At 37.5% G+C, this 24,562-nt stretch overlaps 1 long non-coding RNA gene across 1 annotated transcript; it reads left to right on the forward strand.

Moving 5' to 3' along the window:
• Positions 1–864: 864 nt before the first annotated feature.
• Positions 865–24,130, forward strand: LOC121253198. Its single transcript, XR_005938373.1, has 4 exons — positions 865–1,088; positions 9,812–9,818; positions 12,481–12,486; positions 24,119–24,130. It is a non-coding gene; the product is annotated as an uncharacterized LOC121253198 (long non-coding RNA).
• The last annotated feature ends 432 nt before the right edge of the window (positions 24,131–24,562 follow it).

Below are 24,562 nucleotides of genomic sequence, written 5' to 3' on the forward strand. Positions count from 1 at the left end.
GATGGATTTTCTGGTTTCTATCAAATAAAAATAGCACCTGAAGATCAAGAGAAAACAACTTTTACCTACCTGTTTGACACTTTTGTATTTAGAAGAATGCATTTTGGACTATGTAATGCTTCAGCTACTTTCCAAAGATGTATGCTTGGTATTTTCAACGACATGATTGAAAATTATTTGGAAGTATTCATGGATGATTTTTTAGTATTTGGTAGTTCTTTTTATGCATGTTTGACTAACTTACAAGTTGTTTTAGACATGTGTGAAGAGAAGCATTTGCTTCTCAATTGGGAAAAGTGTCATTTCATGGTTCAACAATACATAGTTCTTGGTCACATAGTCTCATCCCGAGACTAAGGGAAATCGGATCATTTCTTGGGCATGCTAGGTTATATAGGAGATTCATTCAAAATTTTAGTTCTATCTCTAAGCCCTTGTGTGAGTTACTTATGCATGATGCTGCTTTTGAATGAACCTTTTCTTGTCAAAATGCTTTTGATAAGCTGAAAATTTTGCTCACTACAGCCCCTATCATGCAGCCTCCTGTTTGGTCTACTCATTTTGAGATAATGTGTGATGCTAGTGATGTAGCCATTGGAGCTGTTCTTGGATAGTGTAGAATTAAGTTTCCACACGTCATTTCTTATGCAAGTAGAACACTAAATGGAGCCCAAAGAAATTATTCTACCACCGAAAAGGAACTGCTTGCTGTAGTTTTTGCATTAGACAAATTTCAAACTTATATTCTTGGTTCTCCTATGGTTATTTTCACTGACCATACAGAGTTAAAGTACTTATTGTCGAAGAAGGATGCTAGACCGTGATTGATCCGATGGATTCTTCTTCTCCAAGAGTTCGACCTTATCATCAAAGACAAGAAGGGTGCTGAAAACGTAGTCGCCGACCACTTGTCTCGGCTTACATTTGCTGAAAATGAGTACACTGTCCCTATCCTTGACTCTTTTCCTTATGAACAATTAATGTCAGTTGAAAATTTACCTTGGTTTGCTGACATAGTTAATTTTTTGGTGACAGGACAAACTCCACCCAATTGGAGTGCTCAAGACATACGAAAATTCAAGCATGAGGTCAATCATTCTTCTATGATGATCCTTACTTGTTTAAATATTGTTCTGACCGAATCATAAGGAAATGTATGCCTGATCATGAAATACAAGTTGTTCTTTCTTTTTATCATAATGAGGCCTCTGGGGAACATTTTTCTGCACATAAAACCGTTGTAAAAATTTTACAAAATGGGTTTTATTGGCCGTATATATTTAAGGATGCGTATAATTTTTGTAAAACTTGTGAACCATGTCAAAAACTAGGCACAGTCACTAAGAGAAACATGATGCCTTTACAACCCATTTTGGTCATTCAGATTTTTTAGTGTTGGGAGATTGATTTTATGGGGCCATTTCCATCTTCTTTTAGTTATTTGTATATCTTAGTGGCTGTTGATTATGTTTCTAATTGGATTGAAGACATCCCATGTAAAACAAATGACCATAAGGTAGTGCTCAAATTCTTGAAATAAAATATTTTTGCTAGATTTGGCATGCCTAGAGCTATCATTAGTGATAATGGAACCCATTTTTGCAACAAACCCTTTGTTGCCTTCATGAAAAAATATGGTATATACCATAAGGTTTCCACTCCATATCACCTTCAAAACAAATGGGCAAGCTGAATTAGCTAATAGTGAGCTTAAGCACATCTTAGAAAAAAGGTCAACCTTAACAAAAAAGATTGGTCTTTAAGGCTGACTGATGCACTTTGGGCTTATAGAATAGCCTTCAAAACCTATCTTAACATGTCCTCTTATCGCTTGGTATATGGAAAAGCATGTCATCTTCCCGTTAAGCTTGAACATAAGGCATATTGGGCTGTTAAACAATTCAATTTTTCCATTGACCATGTTCTATGAGAAAGTTTCAGATTTCAGAATTGGATGAGTTTAGGCGAGATGCATATGACAATTCTAAATTGTCAAAGGAGCGCATGAAGGTGTTACATGACAAGCACATCAAAAAAAGAATTTTGAGCCCAATGAACAAGTCTTACGTTACAATTCTTGCCTCCATCTATTTCCAGGCAAATTAAGATTGAGGTGGAGTGGTCCTTATGTAGTTAAGGCTGTGTTTCCATATGGAAATGTTGAGATTATCAATCCTCAAAATAGAAATACTTTCAAAGTCAATGGCCAACGACTTAAATATTTTTTGGCAAAACTTTCACATGAGGATACTTCCATACCTTTGGAAGATCCCACTTATTCTCATGATCCTTAGTTCATTTCTGTTTTGCTTTAATTTTTTTTCTTTCTTTTTCTGCTTTTATTTGTTTCACTTCTATGTTTTTTTCTTTCCTTGGTTTTATTTCTTTTTTTTTTCTTCAGTCTATCTTTTCAGGTTCAGTACTGTTTATTTCTTTTTTTTTTCTTTTTTTTTTCTGGTTTCAATTTTACTTTCATGATCCCTTCAGCCATCTCAGGTATTTTCCTTCGACCCTATTTTCTTTCATACCTTGTTTTATTCATGATTTACAGTGAGGACACTGCCCATTTTTAGTTGGGGTTAAGGAGAGTCTTCTACCACTTAGTCTCTCAGGATTTATTATTGTGGGGTCTGATTTTTTTTTTCTTGCTACCAAGTTACTGTTTTCTCATTTCTCTACTTAAGATGAGATAGTTGCAGTCTTGGGCTGCTCTAATTCCCACTGGTTTAGGTTTAAGTTCAACACAAGACCTTATGATAAATCTTAGCGACTCAAACTTAGAAAATGTATTTCAAAGCTATTGATTGATGACCCTAATGGACACAAGACATATTACTTTTGTTGTTTGTTTGATGTCAATCAGTGGTTTTCATCTAAACAACTAGCAAGAACTATAATGAACCATATCTTAATGGCCTAGGAAAAGTGTGATATATGTATTGAAAAAAAAAATGTGTAAAAATACATGAGAAAAGGGATAGGCTAGATATATATATATATATATATATATATATATAAAAGAAAAAGAAAAAAAAAGAAGGGAAATGGTGCAAGTACATTGGAAAAGGCTGCCTATTACCGGGATCTGATTAAAAAAAAAGGTCTTTCAAAGTGTGAAAGCGTGAAAGCCGACAATGTAATGGTTTTGAATTTGAGTAAAGACCTTTTGATTTTTCTTGAAAATTTTGCTAGGCTGAAACTATTGTGAGAAATCTTGAAACCAACAAATGGCAATCTGTTCACACACTTGATGTACTCAAAGATCTTCAGCTTAAATACATTTCCCTTGTTTGAGCTCTTGAGAATTTTATAAGCTTTTGTGTTAAGCTATAACCTGACATGTCCACATTCTAATGCCCAGGATTCCAATATGATTGATCTATTTTAGAGATTTTTTGAGTTCAGTGGCCCATTCTTGGATCTTTCATTCTTTGATCGCATTATTTGCTAGAGACTAGTAAAAAGTTAGTTGGGGGGCACATGATAAAGTATCAAAAACTGCATAATTAAGTTGATAAAGTGATTAAGTTGTTTAGCCAAAAATGAATTAAACACTTAATTATGTAGTAAATTATAAATTGGGGTCAATCGTTAAATCATGATATTTTGCTCTTAAAAAGATTTATGCAACTGTTAAGCACCATCAGAATTAATATCTCAATTTTACCATTTCTATTGTGAACACTTAATCCCATTTTATGTAGGGCATTATTGGAAAAGAAACACAAGGGTATTCTTGGAAATACCCAACTAGCATGCCAACACCTAAAGAATGTACTGGAAGTGGGCTAAGGATTATGAGCCGAAACAAAACAAAAAAAAAAAAAAAAAGAAAAGAAAAGAAAGAAAGATGAAGTTATGGAGTGCGACATGGGAGTGGAAGGCACAACAACTAGCCTCAAGCTGTGCAGCAGCAGACTCATGCACGCAGAAGTGGAAAGGGCAGGGGTTGGATCGTGGCCTCACAGAGCAGTAGGCGGGACTGTAGGAACCAGGATCGTGGCCTCACAAACTAAGCTGGAGCAGCTCATGCACGACGCTGGTGCAAGGGAGATCACGCGGACTGCAGGGATGCAAGGGAGAAGCGCTCACTGCAGGTGCTGGAGCAGCTCACGCATGGAATAAAAGGGAGGATTTTCTATGCGGGGCCGCTCTCTCTCGTTTTTTTTTTTTTTTTTGGGCATTTTCCATACTATTGTTTAGGGATTTTTTTTCGAAGTTGTAGTTGTTCTGGAATTTTTTTTTTCTTTTTCAGCAGTTTTGTTATTACACAGAGCACTCTTTTTATGAGTTGGAGTTTGCTTGCTTTAATTTCTATTTTCCTGAGAGAATGATGTTAGGCTAAGTTTTCAGCTTGAGCTACAAGATATGGATTCTCTTGCACTAAACTACTGATTAGAGTGATTCTGATATGATAGAAATCCATTTTATAGTTTTGCAAGTCGATTTTGTTGAGACAAGTCAGAACCAGAAATTCTTATTCTTGTTCTACTGTTGACGGAAGGCAAGCAGAAACTTGATAATATTTTCAAGGTTTTTCTTGGTTGGTAATTCTATAGATACTTTTGACTGGAAATCTGGTTTTAAATCTTCATTTTCCGATTGTTAATGCTTAGACTAGATTGACAATTGAGTTATAGAGTTAGACCTCTTAATCAGAGTTTGGAAAATGAGGAAACATCCTTGTAGCCCAAGTGTTTGACATTTTGTGTAACTGGTTTTGATATTTCTGCAATCTCTACATTTACTGCACCCATTTTATTCATACTAATATTTCTCATTTCTTTTAATTTGACTAGCAATCAGAAAACCAATTTCTCTCCATTCTTAAACTTTGTTTCATCCAAAAATCAAAACTATCGGTTTCATTAATAAACTCCACATCAGTACATAAGCATATATTCTTGTGTCTCTCCTTAGCGGTGTAAAAACCCCTTTCATTAAATGTTTGCTTAGCATAAATGTTGTTATCCCTATGGAAATGACCTTGGAACTCCTCCATGTACAACTTTGATAGCTTCTGCACTTGTAAGACAGATTTAGAAAGCCATCAATCGCCATCAAGACATTGATCCTAACTGCAGTAGGCATAAGAAATGCCACTTTATCATATGCTACTTTGAGCATAATAAATTATACAATGTCAAAGCACATACGGGTAAATCCACCAAGGGAGCATTCAAGTATTGGCTTGCTTTTTCAGCATTAGTATCATCCCTTGGTTTCAGCACTTACGTTTCCTCAAGAGGAAAACGGACAGGTCTAGTTCTACCATTTCAATGGTATACACATCAGAAGGAAGTGAAGATAGTACCATAGAAGTGTGGCAAGGCAATTTGAGCATCAAAATTTCAACCTCGAGGACAAGATTCTTTAAAGGAGGGGAGATTGTTATGAACCCATTTACATTGGGCAGGGTTGATGGGCCTCCAACCCAGTGCTATTTTTATTTTAATTGATTGTTAAAGTTGTTAGTGGCCTATGGGTTTAGATAAGTGGCCCATGGCCTTTTTGCTGGTAGTTGTCGAATTAGGGGTGTCTTCTAGTATATGTAGAGGGAAGAGGGTAGTGAGGGAGGATTTGGGAAAATATTATGAACTTGTGTTGTTTCCTTTTGGGAGGAATTGGGGACCTCGAATACCCCAAGGCGTAGTTATTATCACTATCTTTCTTGTTCTTGATTGTCTTTTATTGTCTATATTATTGTTTTTATCACTGAGTTTCTAACAAAATACCGCTTTTTCCCTGAAGAGACTGTGGTCGAATAAGTATTTCAGATTCTTATTGTCTGTGTATTCATACAAATAATGCCTCAAAAATCTAAAGCAAACACTGCCGCTATCACCCCCAAGTCGTGAAAGGGATAATGCTTCTCGTATTCTTTCAATTGGAGTGAAGTGTATGCCAACACCTTACCATTTGCATGATTATACATCATACCCCTCTTTTGGATGCACCACCTTAATTACCATATACCAAAGATTTTATTAACTCTGCAAGTAAGTTGAGGATTGGTACGGTGATGATCAATCCTTGTTTCAGCTTTTGGAAGCCCTGTGCAAACCTATTTTCTTCTTGTAATAGTTTGACCAAACAAAATATATGTTATTTTTCATCAGAGTGGTCGATGGGTTGAAGAGCTCAAAGAACTCCTCTGCAAATCTTTGACAATAACTTACTAATCTTGGGAAATTGGGTCTTCTTTAAACGTCGGTCAGTTTATCCCACTTACTAATCACACTTTTTGCGGCCAATTTTTTTGTGGCACCTGTAATATTGGATGCAAAATGCTAATTTTGTGCATTGGCGTAGTTTCATTTCCAATGAAGAAGAAGTTGGCACTAAACTCTACTTTTTGCGGCGAAATTATGTTGCCACAAATATTTTGAATGGAAAAAAGCAATTCTAATGTTTTATTAATCTTTTACGCTGACAATATTTTGCCAATAAACATGATTGGTCCTATTTAACTATTTGTGGCGGACTAAACTGCCACAAAGGGTCAAAAATTTAAGATATAAACCTTTTTCCCCTTACTTTTCTCCCTCGACCCCAATACTCTGCCTCGCTCTTCTCTGTGAGTTTTCAGCCGCCCCTCCTCATGCTATCCACCTGTTGCCAACTGTCGCCACCTCGCCAGCCGACAAGTCTCTCTATCTCTCTCTCACGTCATCCTGATCTCTCACGTGGTTCCACCACCTCCTCCACCTAGTCTCCATTTCAGTAAGCTCCCTTCTTTAATTAGCCATCCATTTGGAGGTATTTTTATAAATAGCTTAGTAAATTTCATTTCGAGATTTGCTAGATGCGAGAATCTTGACTACAAGGATTTGCTCTTCGAGATTTGATTCAGAAGCATTTTGCTTTCCTGCTCATCGGTTTTGTGCTCTCTCCCTCTCTTTCTCTTGCATTTCGTGTTCTTGTGTGAAATTTGGTTGGAATTCGTGTGAATGATTCTCTTGCTTAGTTGATAAAATTTTGTGAATTGTTGGAATCTATATGCTGTTGTTATATGTTGTTTTTGGTCTTTTGGACATTTAGGCTATAAAACTAGACTAAAAATGAAGTAGGAGCTGGTTCAATTTATTTTTATGGATTAGAAATGAGGAAAATATAGTGTTACCTAGATGCAATTTTATTTTAAAGATTTTACCAAGCCTTGGTTTTCATGAACAAGTTGGCCCTCTTGTTACTAATATCCTACATCTTCTATTGGGACTTTATGATAAGGAATTCGTGTGCCGACCAAACATAGTTTTGATTGATTTTAGAAAACTTACGTGTCTTATGTAACGTGAGATGCATGACCTACATAACGTACATAATGAATGACATGCTTGCAATAATATATGACATACGTGGTACATAAAATGTAGCTATCAAAGAACGAGGTTTAATAATAATCTATTTAAACCAACTAACATGTGCTAAATTTAACTTATGATCAATCTACTTACATCATAGCGCTAATTCCAGGATGTCGCCTTGTAGGTTGTTACCTATACGAAATACCATACTTTACTAAATTTACTTAGAAAGACATATCGTAATATCCTACTTATTTAAGAAATACTATGAAGCATAATTTAATAATTATTCTATGATATATTAATATCATATAATTATACTTAACATATCTTCACTTTGAAATTATAACTTAGTAAAGTTATTAGGCTTTATACAATCTGTTAAAAGAAGTAGCAAAAATCTTAATTCATAAAATAGTTTTAAATTTTTTTATGATTAACATAATTATTCAGTTATACAACAAATCTAGTAAATACTAATATTGTTTAAATATTCTTAACATATTTCTTTATTTTAAATTTATAGCTTTAATAATATAATTATATCAAAATCTATTAAAATAAACAGTGAAGTTTCATTTCATAAAATAGTTTCAACAAGATTCAAAGCGTTCAAATTAAAATTAAAATCTTTATTAATTACTATTGAAATCTAATTTTAGAAATTAATATTTAATAATATAGATCAATCCCATAAATATTTTATGTAAAATTGTAACATACTAAACATATATTTGGAACATATAAAATAAATATAATCCTTTATTTATTATTATTATTATTTTAATTTTGAGGTTTTATTTATTGAATATTATTATAAATATTTAACCCAAAATCTGTATTAATTTTATCAGATGCAAACACTATTGACCGAGTCTCTATAGAATTACCAAATCCTCTCTAAATGTGAAAAACGTGCCTAAGTCAATTTTAACTACACTGAAATTCATTGCAAATAAACCACTCTTCACTTCACGTCACCCTCTTCGTTATCCCTCTATTTTCGGTGTGATCACCGGGTCTTTCTCCTGCAAATTTTCTGAAACACTTTGAATTGAACACGTACAAGACAATTTCCATCTATTTATCCATTCCCCGTCTATAATTTCAATCACAGAAAAGCCTCAAGCAACAGCACAACTATTCCCCCAATCTGATCTGTTCTTCATCTTACTTAGAACCAACATTCATCCATTTGCCTCTATACTTCATCCTGCTCGAAGCTATTGCCATCATCGGCTTAGCCACTCAGAGACACTGGGCAAGACCTTTTTGAGGTAAGTCACGATTGTTCACCCTCTCTATCTGCTCATTTGTTTCTCAGTGAGTATTATAGAAATTAATCATCTTCTCTCAGTATTTCACCACAAACAGAGGCCTCCCTCAGTGTTCTACCGCCGTCGATCTTCACTCGCTAGCCATTGCCACTACACTCCATTTTTTTTGGGTAAGTCCTCACCAATCTCCTTTTCCACTCTACCATATCTTAGCCTAACAAAGCAAACACCCTCTCTGTTGCCTAGAAATTTCTCCATCATTAACTCCACTCAGGCCACAGGCCCGTCGCACTTCCTTTCTTCCACAATGAATAGATCATCACAGTTAATTTCTCCCTCGTTCATGCCTTTATCTGTTCATTCCAACCTTTAGTTTTTTCTAAAAGGAAGTTTTGGCGTTGGTTTAAATTCCGTAGGTCAACATGTGGTCATATCTTTTTGGTTAATTTCAAAACTGGCTTTTTGAGTTTTGTCGTGTATCACAATTTTAATCTGGTTTCAGCTTTCTATGTAGCCCCTGCATGTTTCTTTGTTATTTTAAAAATGCCTTCAACTACCTTCAAGTTAGACATGCAGCTTTTCTAGTGTTAAATAAAATCACAACTTGTTGCCTTTCTAGAAAATAATACTCACTTTAAGGCCTCATTTGTTTTTATAAATGAGATAAGATGATATGAGTTGAGATTAAAGTTAAAAAATAGAATAAAATATTGTTAGAATATATTTTTTAATATTATTTTTGTTTTGAGATTTGAAAAAGTTAAATTGTTTATTTTATTTTGTGTGAAAATTTGAGAAAATAATAATGATTAGATGAAATGAGATGAGTTGAGATAAACTGTGAAAATAAACGAGGCCTAAGCTTATCTTATAGTCTGCTTGTATTAGTTGGGTCTATTACTTACACTGATGAACGAAATATTTATGGAATTTTGATTATATTATTAAGTATAATTTTTACAATTAAATTATTGTAGTAAATAGTTTAATTTTATATTTTAACGCTATAAATATGATGCAGACTATTTTATGAAATGAGCTTCATGTTTTAATTGATAAGTTTAGGTAAAATATAGTTTCGTATTAAGTTAGAATTTGAAAGTGAAGATATGTTATCACTATTTAAATCATTTTAGTATTTATTAATTTGGTATATAATAGAATAATTATTAAAGTTCTCTGCATAGTCTTTATTTAATTAAGTAAAATATTATAATACGTTTTTAGGAAATTAGTGACATATGGTATTTCGTATAGGTAACGGTCTGTGAGGCGAGATTTTGAAATTAGCGATTCGAGATAAGTAATTTGATCACAAATTAAAATTATCGTAGTTTAGCTTGGAGAAATTATTATTAAAGCCAATTCTTGATAGCCTCTTTTACGTACCACGTATGTCATGATTATGCAAACATGTCATCCAACATAGCATACGATCATTTCATTCCACATCATGTTTAGATTCAGAAATTATAATTATGTACGTATTATGTCATGCAAGATAAGATCATATCAGTTTAATTAGTTGGTCATTTAGATGTATGATAGATACCAATGTAGTTTTAGGGTGGATGTGAAAGTCATGGACTCAAATGTGGTCCATCATAATATGATAGAATACTATCGATAGCTCCCATTGCAGCTACGGGACATGGGGTTGGTGCACAACCTCGCATATAGGGTCAATGTACTGGTCAGTCAGATCAATTAAATCAGTCATGCATAGCATAAACATCAACATGAATAGTCATGAATTTAAGCTTCATCATGAACTTTATGAAAGATCTTATATTTCTTACGTTTATGTTGCGATGGATTTCTTGTCGAGCTTTCGACTCATTTTAGTTTATTTTATGTTTTTAACTACCTAGGTGAGGATGATGAACACGAGCAAGCAGGCCAGGATTAGAAGGAATGGTTGATTTAATTTCAGACTTCTTTAAACAAAATTTTCTTTTATAACATAAATTTTATTCAGTTAATTCATTTAATATTTTTTTTTTTATAGAAAAACACTTCATTTCATATAGGCAAAACACCTTAGGAAAGGTTACAATAGTGTTGATCAATGAAAACTACATTCTCAATGATAGGAGGTACACTATTCCACCAAATAAACATATATTCATTTAATATTTTTGGAAAACATTTTATTAGACAAATCCTTTTATGAAATAAATGCTAATTACATGAGACTCTAGCCTATGAGAAATGTGTGTTACAAAAATATAGGTTTCTAGGATAACACCTTTATTCAATTAAAACTAAGTCCAATTTAAAATAATATAATGGTTAAAATCAAGCCCAAAATATAAATAAGGCCCATGTGAGTCCAAAGCCCACGTAAAAATACGAGTCCAAAAACCATTCTGCCATGGCTTACATACTATGGGGCAAAAACATAATTAAATCCTCAATTGCAAAACACTTTACAAAACTTCATCTGTCAATGGAAAACTAAGGATAGAGGGACATACTAGGCTCATTGAGAGAAGGGATGCGGCGGCGTTGGTGGCTGGGCTAGGTCGATTGTGGAGGGCCTGACAAAAGAGCACTGAGAGAGAGAGAGAGAGGAATTATTTGGCGCTACTACACCGAGAAGAGACAAAAATGAAGGGAGAGAGTGAGGGACATCATGGTTTATCGATGGGGAGTGAGGCTGAAGAGAGGTGGCTTACTAGAAGTTTTTGTGGCGTACGATGGTGGCGAAACAACTTGGGCTGGATGTGTGATTGTGCTCGTTTGCGAGCGCTGTGATGCCCTTCCGCTTGGGATCAAACAGACATCTGAAGCGTTCGGACATGCAACACAAAGTTACCTGCCCCTGTTCATGACAACTAAAGATGCAATGCACCAAACAGACAACTAACAATATTCAATATTCGCAGTGCAAAATTTTTTTCTTTGAGTAATACTATGTATAAGAAGTAATGTATCCCAAAAACATAAACATACTTAATGTAATTCACATGATAACTGGTATCCAAAATATTACAGTATTTTTCCAACAAGTTCGTAACATAAATAGTACTGGATACAGAGTTCCCTAAGTACATGTAAAACTAAGGTAACTACTAGGCTAATTCATCGAGTAGCTCGCGCAACTTGGTCAAGAACAACATAATACTATCAATGAAACAGAGCATCGAAGCGATAGGCTCGCTATCTAGTCTACCGCCTTCTGTCGATCATCTACTGCGTCTCTTAATCCTGACACATGATCTACCATTCCGAAGGGAATGGTAGTTGGAACTACTACGGTGAGATTTGAGTACAAATCTTAATAAGTTAACAAATAACTTAACATACAGGGGTTAAAGATGCGTGCATGACAATAAAAGCATGAATGCATACATGATCACAAATAAACTTGATGTGACTTGATATTTAACCAGACATGTACTGGCATGACTTGAACTGAACCTGAACTGAAACTAAACTTGACATGACATGAACTGAACATGGATTGACATGACTTGAGCTGACATAAAAAGAAGTGAAGAACTGAACTGGCGTGAACTAAACATGACATAAAACTGAACGTGAATTGGCTGAAATTGAACTAAATTGAATGTTAAATAACATGAGCACGAATGTGAAATATATGAACTTGGAATATTGTTCAATAATTAAGCATGATTAATAAAAGTGAAATGTGGATGCTACACAAGTCCCTTTGAGTCGTGTGTCCCTACCAATCACCACATCACAACACATGTATCTACAATCAGTTGTGAGTGCATTAACATATGTGCCAGTTCACAAGTATCTGCACCTATTGTGGAGCACATAATGTACGTATCTCGTGTCAGGTATCTGAACCAGCACGAGTATGTATAAAATGAAAGTGAAAATATAGCTAGCACCATCGGCATTAGTGCATGACTTCGCTCCAGTGACAAGTTAATTAAGCCCCATTCTAAACTTGTTAATCTTTGCCTTGTCAATTTAAAAAATTTTACACTAGTTTTGACACTCCAACTTGAACAAAGGAGTTCCACTATGATATTACCACGTCCTAGATAGCGATAGGCTCGCTATCTAGTCTACCGCCTTCTGTCGATCATCTACTGCGTCTCTTAATCCTGACACATGATCTACCATTCCGAAGGGAATGGTAGTTGGAACTACTACGGTGAGATTTGAGTACAAATCTTAATAAGTTAACAAATAACTTAACATACAGGGGTTAAAGATGCGTGCGTGACAATAAAAGCATGAATGCATACATGATCACAAATAAACTTGATGTGACTTGATATTTAACCAGACATGTACTGGCATGACTTGAACTGAACCTGAACTGAAACTAAACTTGACATGACATGAACTGAACATGGATTGACATGACTTGAGCTAACATAAAAAGAAGTGAAGAACTGAACTGGCGTGAACTAAACATGACATAAAACTGAACGTGAATTGGCTGAAATTGAACTAAATTGAATGTTAAATAACATGAGCACGAATGTGAAATATATGAACTTGGAATATTGTTCAATAATTAAGCATGATTAATAAAAGTGAAATGTGGATGCTACACAAGTCCCTTTGAGTCGTGTGTCCCTACCAATCACCACATCACAACACATGTATCTGCAATCAGTTGTGAGTGCATTAACATATGTGCCAGTTCACAAGTATCTGCACCTATTGTGGAGCACATAATGTACGTATCTCGTGTCAGGTATCTGAACCAGCACGAGTATGCATAAAATGAAAGTGAAAATATAGCTAGCACCATCGGCATTAGTGCATGACTTCGCTCCAGTGACAAGTTAATTAAGCCCCATTCTAAACTTGTTAATCTTTGCCTTGTCAATTTAAAAAATTGTACACTAGTTTTGACACTCCAACTTGAACAAAGGAGTTCCAATATGATATTACCACGTCCTAATATTTAGGGTCGTGATAAACATAACAGACATGACTTGACTTGGAAAACTGTTCTTGAGATACACAAGTTGTACTCGAGACATGACGTGACATGAATTGACAGGATAAATGACCTGACGTAAAGTAACGTGACATATACGTGAGATGCATAACTTGACGTAACATGAAACAGACAAACACAATGTAACATGACATAACATATAACAGACAACATTACGTGACATGGCATAACGTGTAACATATAACATTATGTAACATGACATAACATGTAATAAATAACATTACATGACAGAATATATAGTGTAACAAACAAATATTTTGTGATAGAATATATTGTGGTATATAAGTATGTCGTGACAGAATATAATATGCGTAACAATCATACATGTAGTGACATGGTATAACATGACATATATGATAACATAAGTACATAAATAATTGTTCCCTTACTCATTATACATACATAATAATCTAACAATAAGTTAGAAGTTAATTTACAGTGATTGTCGTGTTATGGAGAAAGCACAAAACACGATAAACTTTAAGTAAAGATTTCTAAATGCTTGGACTTCATCACTAATAACTTAGAAACACGAAAAATACAATACTATCTTAGAGTAAAATTACTATTTTACCCTCTATATGTGAAAAAATGACCATTTTACCCCTAACTTAAGGATTTTTTATCCTGACTCCAAAATTCACCAAACTTTACATTAGGAATATAAATTTTATCATAATCCCAAATATGTAATTAGAAGAATTTAAAATAAATCACAACCCTTACAAATACACTAAGGCCGAAACCTTCAAGGGCAAAACACTTTGTTTTTTGTTGAAATTCTATCCATCTCATTCCTCATGCTTAAAACCGAAATATTGCAACAAAGATAATCACATCCTATGCATGAAAAGAATACTAAAACAAAAAACAAAATCCACTTCATAAAAATACAAATCTTTTTAACAAAAAGTTCCAAACTTTTTAACTAAAACATAACCATTGATTCTCAAAATTTTGTCTTAATTTAAAACATCTCCAAGAACTCTAAAAAGTTCAAAAATAACTTCTAATATATTCCTAACATACTCATAAGAAATATCATCTTTCGAATCATCAAGTAAAAATACCAAAAGTCACAAAATTCATCTAGAAGTACTCGACTTCAACACTTCACCAAAAACAGATTTTCTCCAAGTTTGGTTTTGATCAAACCACTTGATCTGAAACATACCATAATGAAAATCACAAACCAACAACATCACATGGTTTAAAAACATGCCCTAAAGTAGATTCAAATATTAAACTCAAGATCACATTACCATATTTGCATGAAAACATCCATACCCCAAAAACCTCAAATCTGTGATCCAACCGATACAGAGATCCATAGCAGCAACAATGTTGTTTGTCAATATTGACCCACAGATAGATCCACAACACTGTCGAGGGTCCACATCTACCCAAAGATGGGCCAAGCATCGACATGAGTCCAGATCGACCCAAGGATGGACCACGACATTGTCGTGCATCTCAACCCATGGTGCTCGCCTATGTGTCAAGCACGTTTGCTCCCAAGATGCTTGCCTATGTTCAAGCACTTTGCCTCCTATGGGATTTCTTGGGGTACAAGTACTTCTCGTCGTCCTCGCCTGGGGTACAAGCACTTTGTCTCCCGAGGTGCTCACTTAGGGTACAAACACTTTTTCTTCTAAGGTGCTCACCTAGGATACAGGCACTTTGTCCCTCGTGGTGTTCACCAGGGTGGTGAACACTTTGTCTTTTGTGGTGCTCACCTGGGGGCGTGCACTTTGTCTCTCGAGGTGTTTGCCTAGGGTATGGGCACTTTCCATTTTCCTGTCACTCATCGAGGTGGCGAGTACTTTAACTCTCGTGGTCTTGCTTGGGGTACAAATAATCTATCCCATGTGGTGCTCGCCTGGGGCTTAGGGTACGAGCATTTTCCATTTCCCTATTGCTCTCACCAAGGTTCTAAGCACTTTAACTCCCATGATGCTCGCTTGAGGTGTGAGCACTTTACCCTTGTAGTGCTCACCTCCTTGACGAGCACTTTGCCTCTATGAAGAATGTAACGTCCGTCCTTGTGGTGAAAATTTTTATAAAATATCTTTATAAAGGACGACGAGAATTACCGTTCGATTTAAAACTTTTTGCTTGCATACCCAAGGTACAAGACTCTACGTTTATGACATAAAATGTGCTTTTAGAATAAAAGAGGTTTACAGTGGAAAACATTAATCTTACAATAAAAGGGTCTCTCGTACGATTAAAACTCATGCCTAGACTTCCGTGCTCTTCCCCATGGGCCGTGTCCGTCCTTTTCACTCAGTTCTTGTGAGGGGGAGGGACATGCATAAAAACTAAAATGAGTCGATGACTCATAAGCATTACTTCATACATTTAAAATATAACAATATAGGTTTTCATTCATACACTCATCATTCATACATTCTATACGTACATGCGTGCGTGCATACGTGCGTTCATTTGAAAACATCACTGGACGGAGTTTTCTTTTAGAAAGGAGCTTTCTTTTTGTAAAACATGTCCCCCGTCAGTGCCTTCATTTCTGCAAGAGTGCAGTGCGTTCATGCATGCGTGCTTTCATTTGAAATCATCATTGGACAGGGCTTTCTTTTCGTAAAACGTTTTCCCCGTCAGTGCCTTCATTTCTTAAAAGTTTGTGCGTTCGTGCATACATGCGTACATGTGTTCATACATTCTTTCTTATAACTTTCATAGGCCAGTACACACTATTACGCCCCGTGTGTTGGGGTTACCGGTCTTCCTTTGGACCCGAACTCAGCCCATGGCCACAGGTTGGGAATCCCTTTCATAGGGGGGTGCATTGGGTGCACTTCCAGTACTACTTACCAAGCATTGCAATCTGCCCATTCATTGGTACCCTTTCATTCATTCATGTGGCCGTTACGTGTCTTCATACATTTCATACTTTCATGTCTTTCTTGCTTTTCATTCATTCGTTCATGGCAGCTCTAAAGAGCTGGAGTTTTCATTCAGTTCTTTCTTTCCTTTAACAATCCTTTCATGAGAAAACATTTTTTTCATAAAAAAATATCGTTTGGGGCATAAGCCCGAAAAACGTTTTTCCTTTTTTAGTTCATTTCAGTTCTATGCTTCGTTTAACAGTTCGTTTGTGGAAAACGTCATTTGAAAACTGAGCTTAAACGTCAGCTTTCATGGCATCCATAAGCGTCACCTTAAACGTCGTCTTTCACGGCATCCATGAGCATCACCTCATGGTGCACACGAAAGCCTCGGTTCGTAGGATCCGTAAAAGCGTCCGTTTTCATGTCTTTCGTGTAGTTCGTGGATTTTCTTAGAAAACACATACAATAGATACAACGTATAGTCATCCATTTACATGCGTACAATTAATACTTTCGTTGCGTAAAAAAGGGCTGCCAAGGAGGGCCGTACATACGTATACCTTTGAACACTTAGCATTTTCTTTCGTAAAACGTCTTTCGTGTTTTTTCGTAAGGTATCGTGAGGAAAAGCGTTTCTTTTCGTTTCTTTATATTTTAAGAAGACTCAAAAAGAGTATCAACGTAACACTTACCTGGATTCCATGCTACTTGCATATCATGCAGTCCATTCATGTGTGCATCAGATGGCAGCCTACATGCATACACATAACCTTAACGTCATTCTCTATCTAATGCATAAGCAACTTAAACTATAAATAGAGCTACACATCACTTGGAACACTATCCTCCTATCCCATGCTCCTACGTACCCTTTACTATGCTAAACCCTTCGGGGACCACTTACGTTCACCACATCTTCCAACTCAAGGTCTTCCCTCGAGTGTTCATCCACTAAAGTGAACCCATGATTCACTTTAGGATTAAGACACTAAGACCTTCATCTTACTCTTCTTACTAACCACATTCGACGCATGATTCCGACCGATGGAATCACGCATCCAAATCCTAACAATACACTCGTCACTACCTTCATGCACCTTAGTCCACACTAAATCCTCATTCTCATCCATACAAGCCACACGTCTCTAAGCCAGTTCTGAGGCTCAAGCACCGTGTAACTGTGTTAAGAACAGATTACCCATTACACATGGTGACTCCGTCCGGCACATGTGTCTAATCAAATTACACATGTACCTTATCCCTTTATCACTTGAGACCAACATATAACATGTTGATCACCTGCTCGTAAGGACAAGGGCCATACTCCGATACCAACCTTCTCTTAACTCGGCTAGCATGACTCTTTATGCTATCTGTCCATTTTGACAGTTCATCCCAACACTTAACACAACAAGGCTCCATTCACAACCATCAAGCTACACCATGACCTTGTCATGTCACCTGACATCCCGCTACGTCATTTTTACATCAACCCTTAACTCATCACGAGTACAGTTCCTCACTTACTCCTATTACATCGTGACATCTCGTCACGTTCCTGCTACATCATTTCAATACTAACTCTTCATCCATCATAAGCATGACTGTTAGTAACCACGTCACTTCGTGTAGTTGCCCAGTCATGCTTCCGCTGAGTACTCTTACACTTGTTCTGCTACTTCATGCATACTCCTAGCCATAAGTCTTCACGGTGACACTTGTCACCTCAGACTACAGGCTGCACCATAACTACTTCGGGACATTGTTCCACAATTTCTGATACTATTCACTACTTTTCACGCCCATCAATCACACAACCATCCTTATCTCTGCGACACTCCACACGGAGTGTCGTTGCCTCGTGGAGTACACTCCACGTATACTCCATTTTTATACGCTACGACCCATCACCATTATGGCATACGCGCCACATGGTGCATTACTCTACTACATGGAGTACACTTCTCGTGTACTCTATTCACACACGCTACGCCACATCACCATTATGGCATACCCGCCATATGGTGCATCACTCTACCACAAGGAGTACACTCCGTGTGTACTCCCTTCACATGCACTACGCCACATCACCATTATGGCATATTTGCCATATGGTGCATCACTTCACCACATGGAGTACACTCCGCGTGTACTCCCTTCACACACTCTGCGCCACATCACCACTATGGCATACCCGCCATATGGTGCATCACTCCACCACTTGGAGTACACTTCATTTATACACACTACGCCACATCACCACTGATATGAACCCGTGGGAATGAATTCCCTTGAACCCACAATCAATTTGAAAACTCCCCAAGAAAGCCAAAATTCAAGTCAAGGATGGAGAAACCTAGACCCGATGAGAACTCGTTTCAAGAACCTAGATTATATTAAAATCTAGACCCGTTGAAGAACCCGTCTTAAGAACCCAGATTACAAAGGAGGAACGCCACAAAGGTTGTGATTTACCTTTGATAAGTTCAAGAGTTCAATCAAGAACAAGAGGAGAAAACTCAACTCACAAATAAAATTCAATATTGTCTGATCTTCAAATGAGGCTACAAGGAGTATTTAAACTAAACCTAATTAAAACCCTAGCCAAAATAAAGCCCCCTTTTACCCAAAATGCCCCTGATGAACAGTGTCACGCTACAGTACCGCGGCTACAGTACGACTACAGTAATGCTACAGTACCTCTTAAAACTCTAATTCCTAAAAGTAACTTTCCAAGTAAGCCCTTGGCCAAAATACAAGGCCTTCTTGAAAACTCTAGTTCATTGAAAATAAGACGTGTGGGCCAGACATCTTCAAGCCCACTTATTCTAAACTAATAAAATAAATCATTTAACCAAATTTGAAGTCTCAAATAACAATAGGCCCTATCTCTAAGCCATGTCTTCCACAGCTTGAATCAAGTGGATCAAAGCGGGTTCTCCTTCTTTCAAGCCCATCTTGAGTGTTGGGCTCTTGCTAGCTTCATCCCAAGTGGATTGCACCAATCCGTGCATTGCTTCCTTGATCTTCTTGGTCCTTGATCTTGTAATTGGCCCATCTAGAAATTACAAATGATCTTTAAGACTAGGCCCACCTTGGTTCCCATCATTCCCCCTCTCCTCAAAAGGATTCGACCTCGAATCTCCACCTGGATCAAAAGGAAAAATGTTAGTAACATTGAAAATAGCAAAAACTTGATACTTACTTGAAAGATCTACTTCACGTGTATTTTCATTAATTTTCTCAAGAAATTGAAAATGTTCATCCAAGCTACTCCTATCATCAACAAGCAAAGCCATCAGAGGTAAATGAGTAAGTGGATTAAAACCATAAACAACCTCAAATGGAGAATAAGAAATAGTAGTATGCAAGGTTTTATATGCACACTCTAATAAGGGCAAATGATACTCCCGCAAATGTTCATGTAGCAAGTCAATGAATGGCAAATGATACTCCCACGGTGGGCGCCACTCCGATGAGACATTGTAAAATGCTGCACAAATGAATGTTAGTGGAAAAACCTCACACACTCCCTTACGTGTTTACGCTCGAATAATGGCATTCCACTCGTGTTTCACTCCTAATTGGCTTTTTCCCGATAATAGTCTCACACTCTCTTGCCTTTTACCTCAATAGTTTTCCCGCTCAAGTTCTTTAAGAACTAGTTGAACTAAATCAAGATAATACAACCTTGTATTATTCCAACCAGTAATATAGATCCAAGAAACAAGAAACAAGGAAGGAATAAAACGACACGGGACTCAAGGAATTTATATGAGGGAAAGAGTAATTATAGAACAAGATACCAACTACAAATATGTATTCAGCCCCTTTGAGGATAAAACTCAATCAACAAATGTTTTTCTTTGTCTTTGTTGTAACTATGTAACAACCTTTAAATATGCTACCTCTCCTTATCTTCTTCTCCTTCTTCTTCTTCTTCTTCTTCTTTTTTTTTTTTTTTTTTTTCAAATTTTCTTTTCTTTTCTTTTCCTTTCCTTTCCTTTCTTTTCTTTTCTTTTCTTTTCTCTTCTTTTCTTTTCTTTTCCTTTCTTTTCTTTTCTTTTCTCTTCTTTTCTTTTCCTTTCCTTTCTTTTCTTTTCTTTTCTTTTCCTTTCACCAACTGATTTGATCACAAACAAGAATAAGCAGTTGAGAAAACCCTAACAATAACTCAGAAACCCTTGGGCAAGTGATATACAGCAGCCCCTAGAACAAGAGATTTCAGCCAACACAAACCCTAGAACAATGAATTTCAGCAACCCTAACAATAGTGAAGAAGTCTGCTAACCACCACTATTTTTTTTTTTTTTTTTTTTGTAATCAACCCTAGAACAATGAAGCCCTAGAATTAAATATGCAAGAAATAAAAGATAGAATAAGACCTGATTGGAAACCTTGCTCTGAATACCAAATGATATGAACCCGTGGGAATGAATTCCCTTGAACCCACAATCAATTTGAAAACTCCCCAAGAAAGCCAAAATTCAAGTCAAGGATGGAGAAACCTAGACCCGATGAGAACTCGTTTCAAGAACCTAGATTATATTAAAATCTAGACCCGTTGAAGAACCCGTCTCAAGAACCCAGATTACAAAGGAGGAACGCCACAAAGGTTGTGATTTACCTTTGATAAGTTCAAGATTTCAATCAAGAACAAGAGGAGAAAACTCAACTCACAAATAAAATTCAATATTGTCTGATCTTCAAATGAGGCTACAAGGAGTATTTAAACTAAACCTAATTAAAACCCTAGCCAAAATAAAGCCCCCTTTTACCCAAAATGCCCCTGATGAACAGTGTCACGCTACAGTACCGCGGCTACAGTACGGCTACAGTAATGCTACAGTACCTCTTAAAACTCTAATTCCTAAAAGTAACTTTCCAAGTAAGCCCTTGGCCAAAATACAAGGCCTTCTTGAAAACTCTAGTTCATTGAAAATAAGACGTGTGGGCCAGACATCTTCAAGCCCACTTATTCTAAACTAATAAAATAAATCATTTAACCAAATTTGAAGTCTCAAATAACAATAGGCCCTATCTCTAAGCCATGTCTTCCACAGCTTGAATCAAGTGGATCAAAGCGGGTTCTCCTTCTTTCAAGCCCATCTTGAGTGTTGGGCTCTTGCTAGCTTCATCCCAAGTGGATTGCACCAATCCGTGCATTGCTTCCTTGATCTTCTTGGTCCTTGATCTTGTAATTGGCCCATCTAGAATTTACAAATGATCTTTAAGACTAGGCCCACCTTGGTTCCCATCAACCACTATGGCATACCCGTCATACGGTGCATTGCTCCACTATATAGAGTACACTTCGAGTGTACTCCCTTCACACACTCTACGCCGCATCACCATTATGGCATACCCGCCATACGATGCATCACTCCACCTCATGGAGTACACTCCCGTCACACACACTACGCCACATCACCATTGTGGCATACTCGACATATGATGCATCACTTCACCACATGGAGTACACTCCACGTGTACTCCCTTCACACACGCCACATTACCACTATGGCGTACATGCCATATGGTGCATCAATCCACCACATGGAGTACACTCCACGTGTACTCCTTTCACATTACGCCACACAGAGTACACTCCACGTGTACTCTTCCCATTCCACAATACACCAGGAGGGTATATTTTACATATATTCTCCTTATCCCACACTACACCACGCACAGAGTACACTCAGCATGTACTGTTCCCATTCCACATACGCCAGGAGGGTATATTTTACATATACTCTCCTTATCCCACACTACGCCACACACAGAGTACACTCAGCATGTACTGTTCCCATCCCACATACGTTAGGAGGGTATATTTTACATATACTCTCCTTATTCTTCCACACTACGCCACACACAGAGTACACTCAGTGTGTACTGTTCCCATTCCACATGCCACATTACCAATACAACACATACTCTACAACCATACTACACAACACAGTCCACAACACTGCATAGCACAATTCCCAACTACGCTCCACACTTTACAGCACACTACACAGAACATCACAATACAGCGAACTCCACCATACTAATAGCACAGTCCACAACCTAATCAACTAATCAACATCTAACATAAATAACGAGGGATAGAGGGTTATACCATCGACGAGATAACCCGTGCGTTGCTCGCTGATCGTCACAGCCGATGATGTCGAAAGGGTCGTATGTGGTGGCTAACCCACGTACGGTGACTGTTTGGGTGTTTGGATAGCTAAGTGTGATCTTGGAAGGGCTCGTGGTGACCTTGTGATGGTGACAAGGAGCGTAACATGACGGATCTAGCCGTGTACAGTGGCGGTCAGCCACGCGCAGTGGCTGTCCATCATGTGCAGTGGCTACCCACCACATAAAGTGGTGGTTTGGACCTAGGGTTCGGCTAAGGGAGTTGCTGGTGGAGCCGTGGAGGCTCGGAGGTGGTGGCACGGTGGTCCACAGTGGTGGAGGGAGGAATGGCCGTGTGTATGGGTGGAGGAGCCTGTGAGAGAGTGTGCGTGCAGGTGTGGCAGATTGGAGCCATGGGTGGTTGGGATGGATCGGTGGTGGCTTGAGGAGGCTGAAGGTGGCGGTTACACGCCGTGTGTGGCGGCGCAATGTGGTGGAGGGTGTGAAACCCGTGCGTGAGAGAGGGAGAAACCGTGAGATGGAGGAGGGGCTACTGGCCATGGGTTCAAGGGAGGAGGAAGGGGGAGACTAGGAGGTGCCTGTGGTGGTGTCCGGTGGCCAAGGTGGCCGCGCGTGATGGCGCTAGGAGAGTCGGTGGCCTTGAAGCCATGTGAACCCATTTTCATGGGTACGGTGCATGTAACAGCCCACAAGAAATTCACTGGTAGAATTTCTTTTGACCTTAGGAACCTCGTGAAAACCCATACGTTTTTACGAATCGACCAATCGCTCAGGTTTTAGTCTGTCATCATAATCAGTGTTATCACTCACTATGGTGCTAAATTTACGAGTTTAATTATTTGAGGTAGTTAGAAGTGTTAGAATGCATTATGGTCTACGCCATTAGACTTAGTGGATTATTTAGGATTTTATGGCGCAATAGCCTATTTTCATAATTCCGGACGAAACGTCTGTTGAAAATTGTGAAATTATTTTTAGGGGCACTTCGGGGTTGAATTTCGGTAAACGATTTTCACTACAGGTTAATATGAATATTTAGAATTTTTCAGTACTAATTTTATTATGTAATTTTTTGGAGTGAATAGTAACCTCGATAAGCGCACCTAGTGCAGTATTTTTTAAAATCACAGTGTGGAATGTCCAAATTAGGTTAGGGAAGCTTTATTTGGACACTCGACAAGATCTTAGCCACACATAGTGAATAGTATTAGACACTTGATACCATGAGGAGCCATTAGATGGATTTGTGAAGGAAATCAAGGTGTGAGATTATGCCACCTAAGCAAAACCTTGTTTCATCTGTTCAACCAAATTGTGCCAGACCAAAGAGGGTTTCAACCCTAGCAAAACCCTAAATGGCTGGAATCCAATTGAAACCCGAAAAGCTTGATTGAAACCAAAACCCTAAACGGTTTCCCCAAACCCTAAGTTGGCCTCTAAACCCTTTTTAATCCAATTTCTAGCATTGTGTTTAATCACTTGATTAAATCACTTCCACATGCTATTAATTAATCTAATCCTTGTCATGACATCATTATCCAACCTTTTAAACCTTGAAAATTTGATTGGGCCAAGAAAAATTAATTTTGGGCTTGATAGCATCTCAAACCCTAACCAAATTGAAGCCCACTTGGTTGGGGCCCACCAAGGCCCACGAAATTGGCCAACTTGGCAAAACTTCTTAGAGAAGTTTCCTCCCCCACATGGCAGACCATCCACTGCCATTGGCTGCACCCAATAGTGCCTTGATGTGAAGGAGAAATCCACTCCATCAACCCCCATCTCTCACAACTGCTGCATGCAGTCCATGCCTCTCACTATTCTCTACTTTATGTCACATAGCCAACTCCAATCAAGGGTCTTTCAAGTCCATAACTTCCCCTTCCAGGAGTCTAAAGTCGTGCAAGGCACACTTCTCTCCATTTCATCACTTCTTTCCCTCATTCTTAGAGAGAAACCCAAAAGCGCTCTCTCGGGTAGATTTCTGTGTATTTTTGCGTGACCATTTTCGATCCTTTG

Source organism: Juglans microcarpa x Juglans regia, chromosome 2S (genome assembly GCF_004785595.1).
Source record: "Juglans microcarpa x Juglans regia isolate MS1-56 chromosome 2S, Jm3101_v1.0, whole genome shotgun sequence".
Classification (NCBI taxonomy): domain Eukaryota; kingdom Viridiplantae; phylum Streptophyta; class Magnoliopsida; order Fagales; family Juglandaceae; genus Juglans; species Juglans microcarpa x Juglans regia.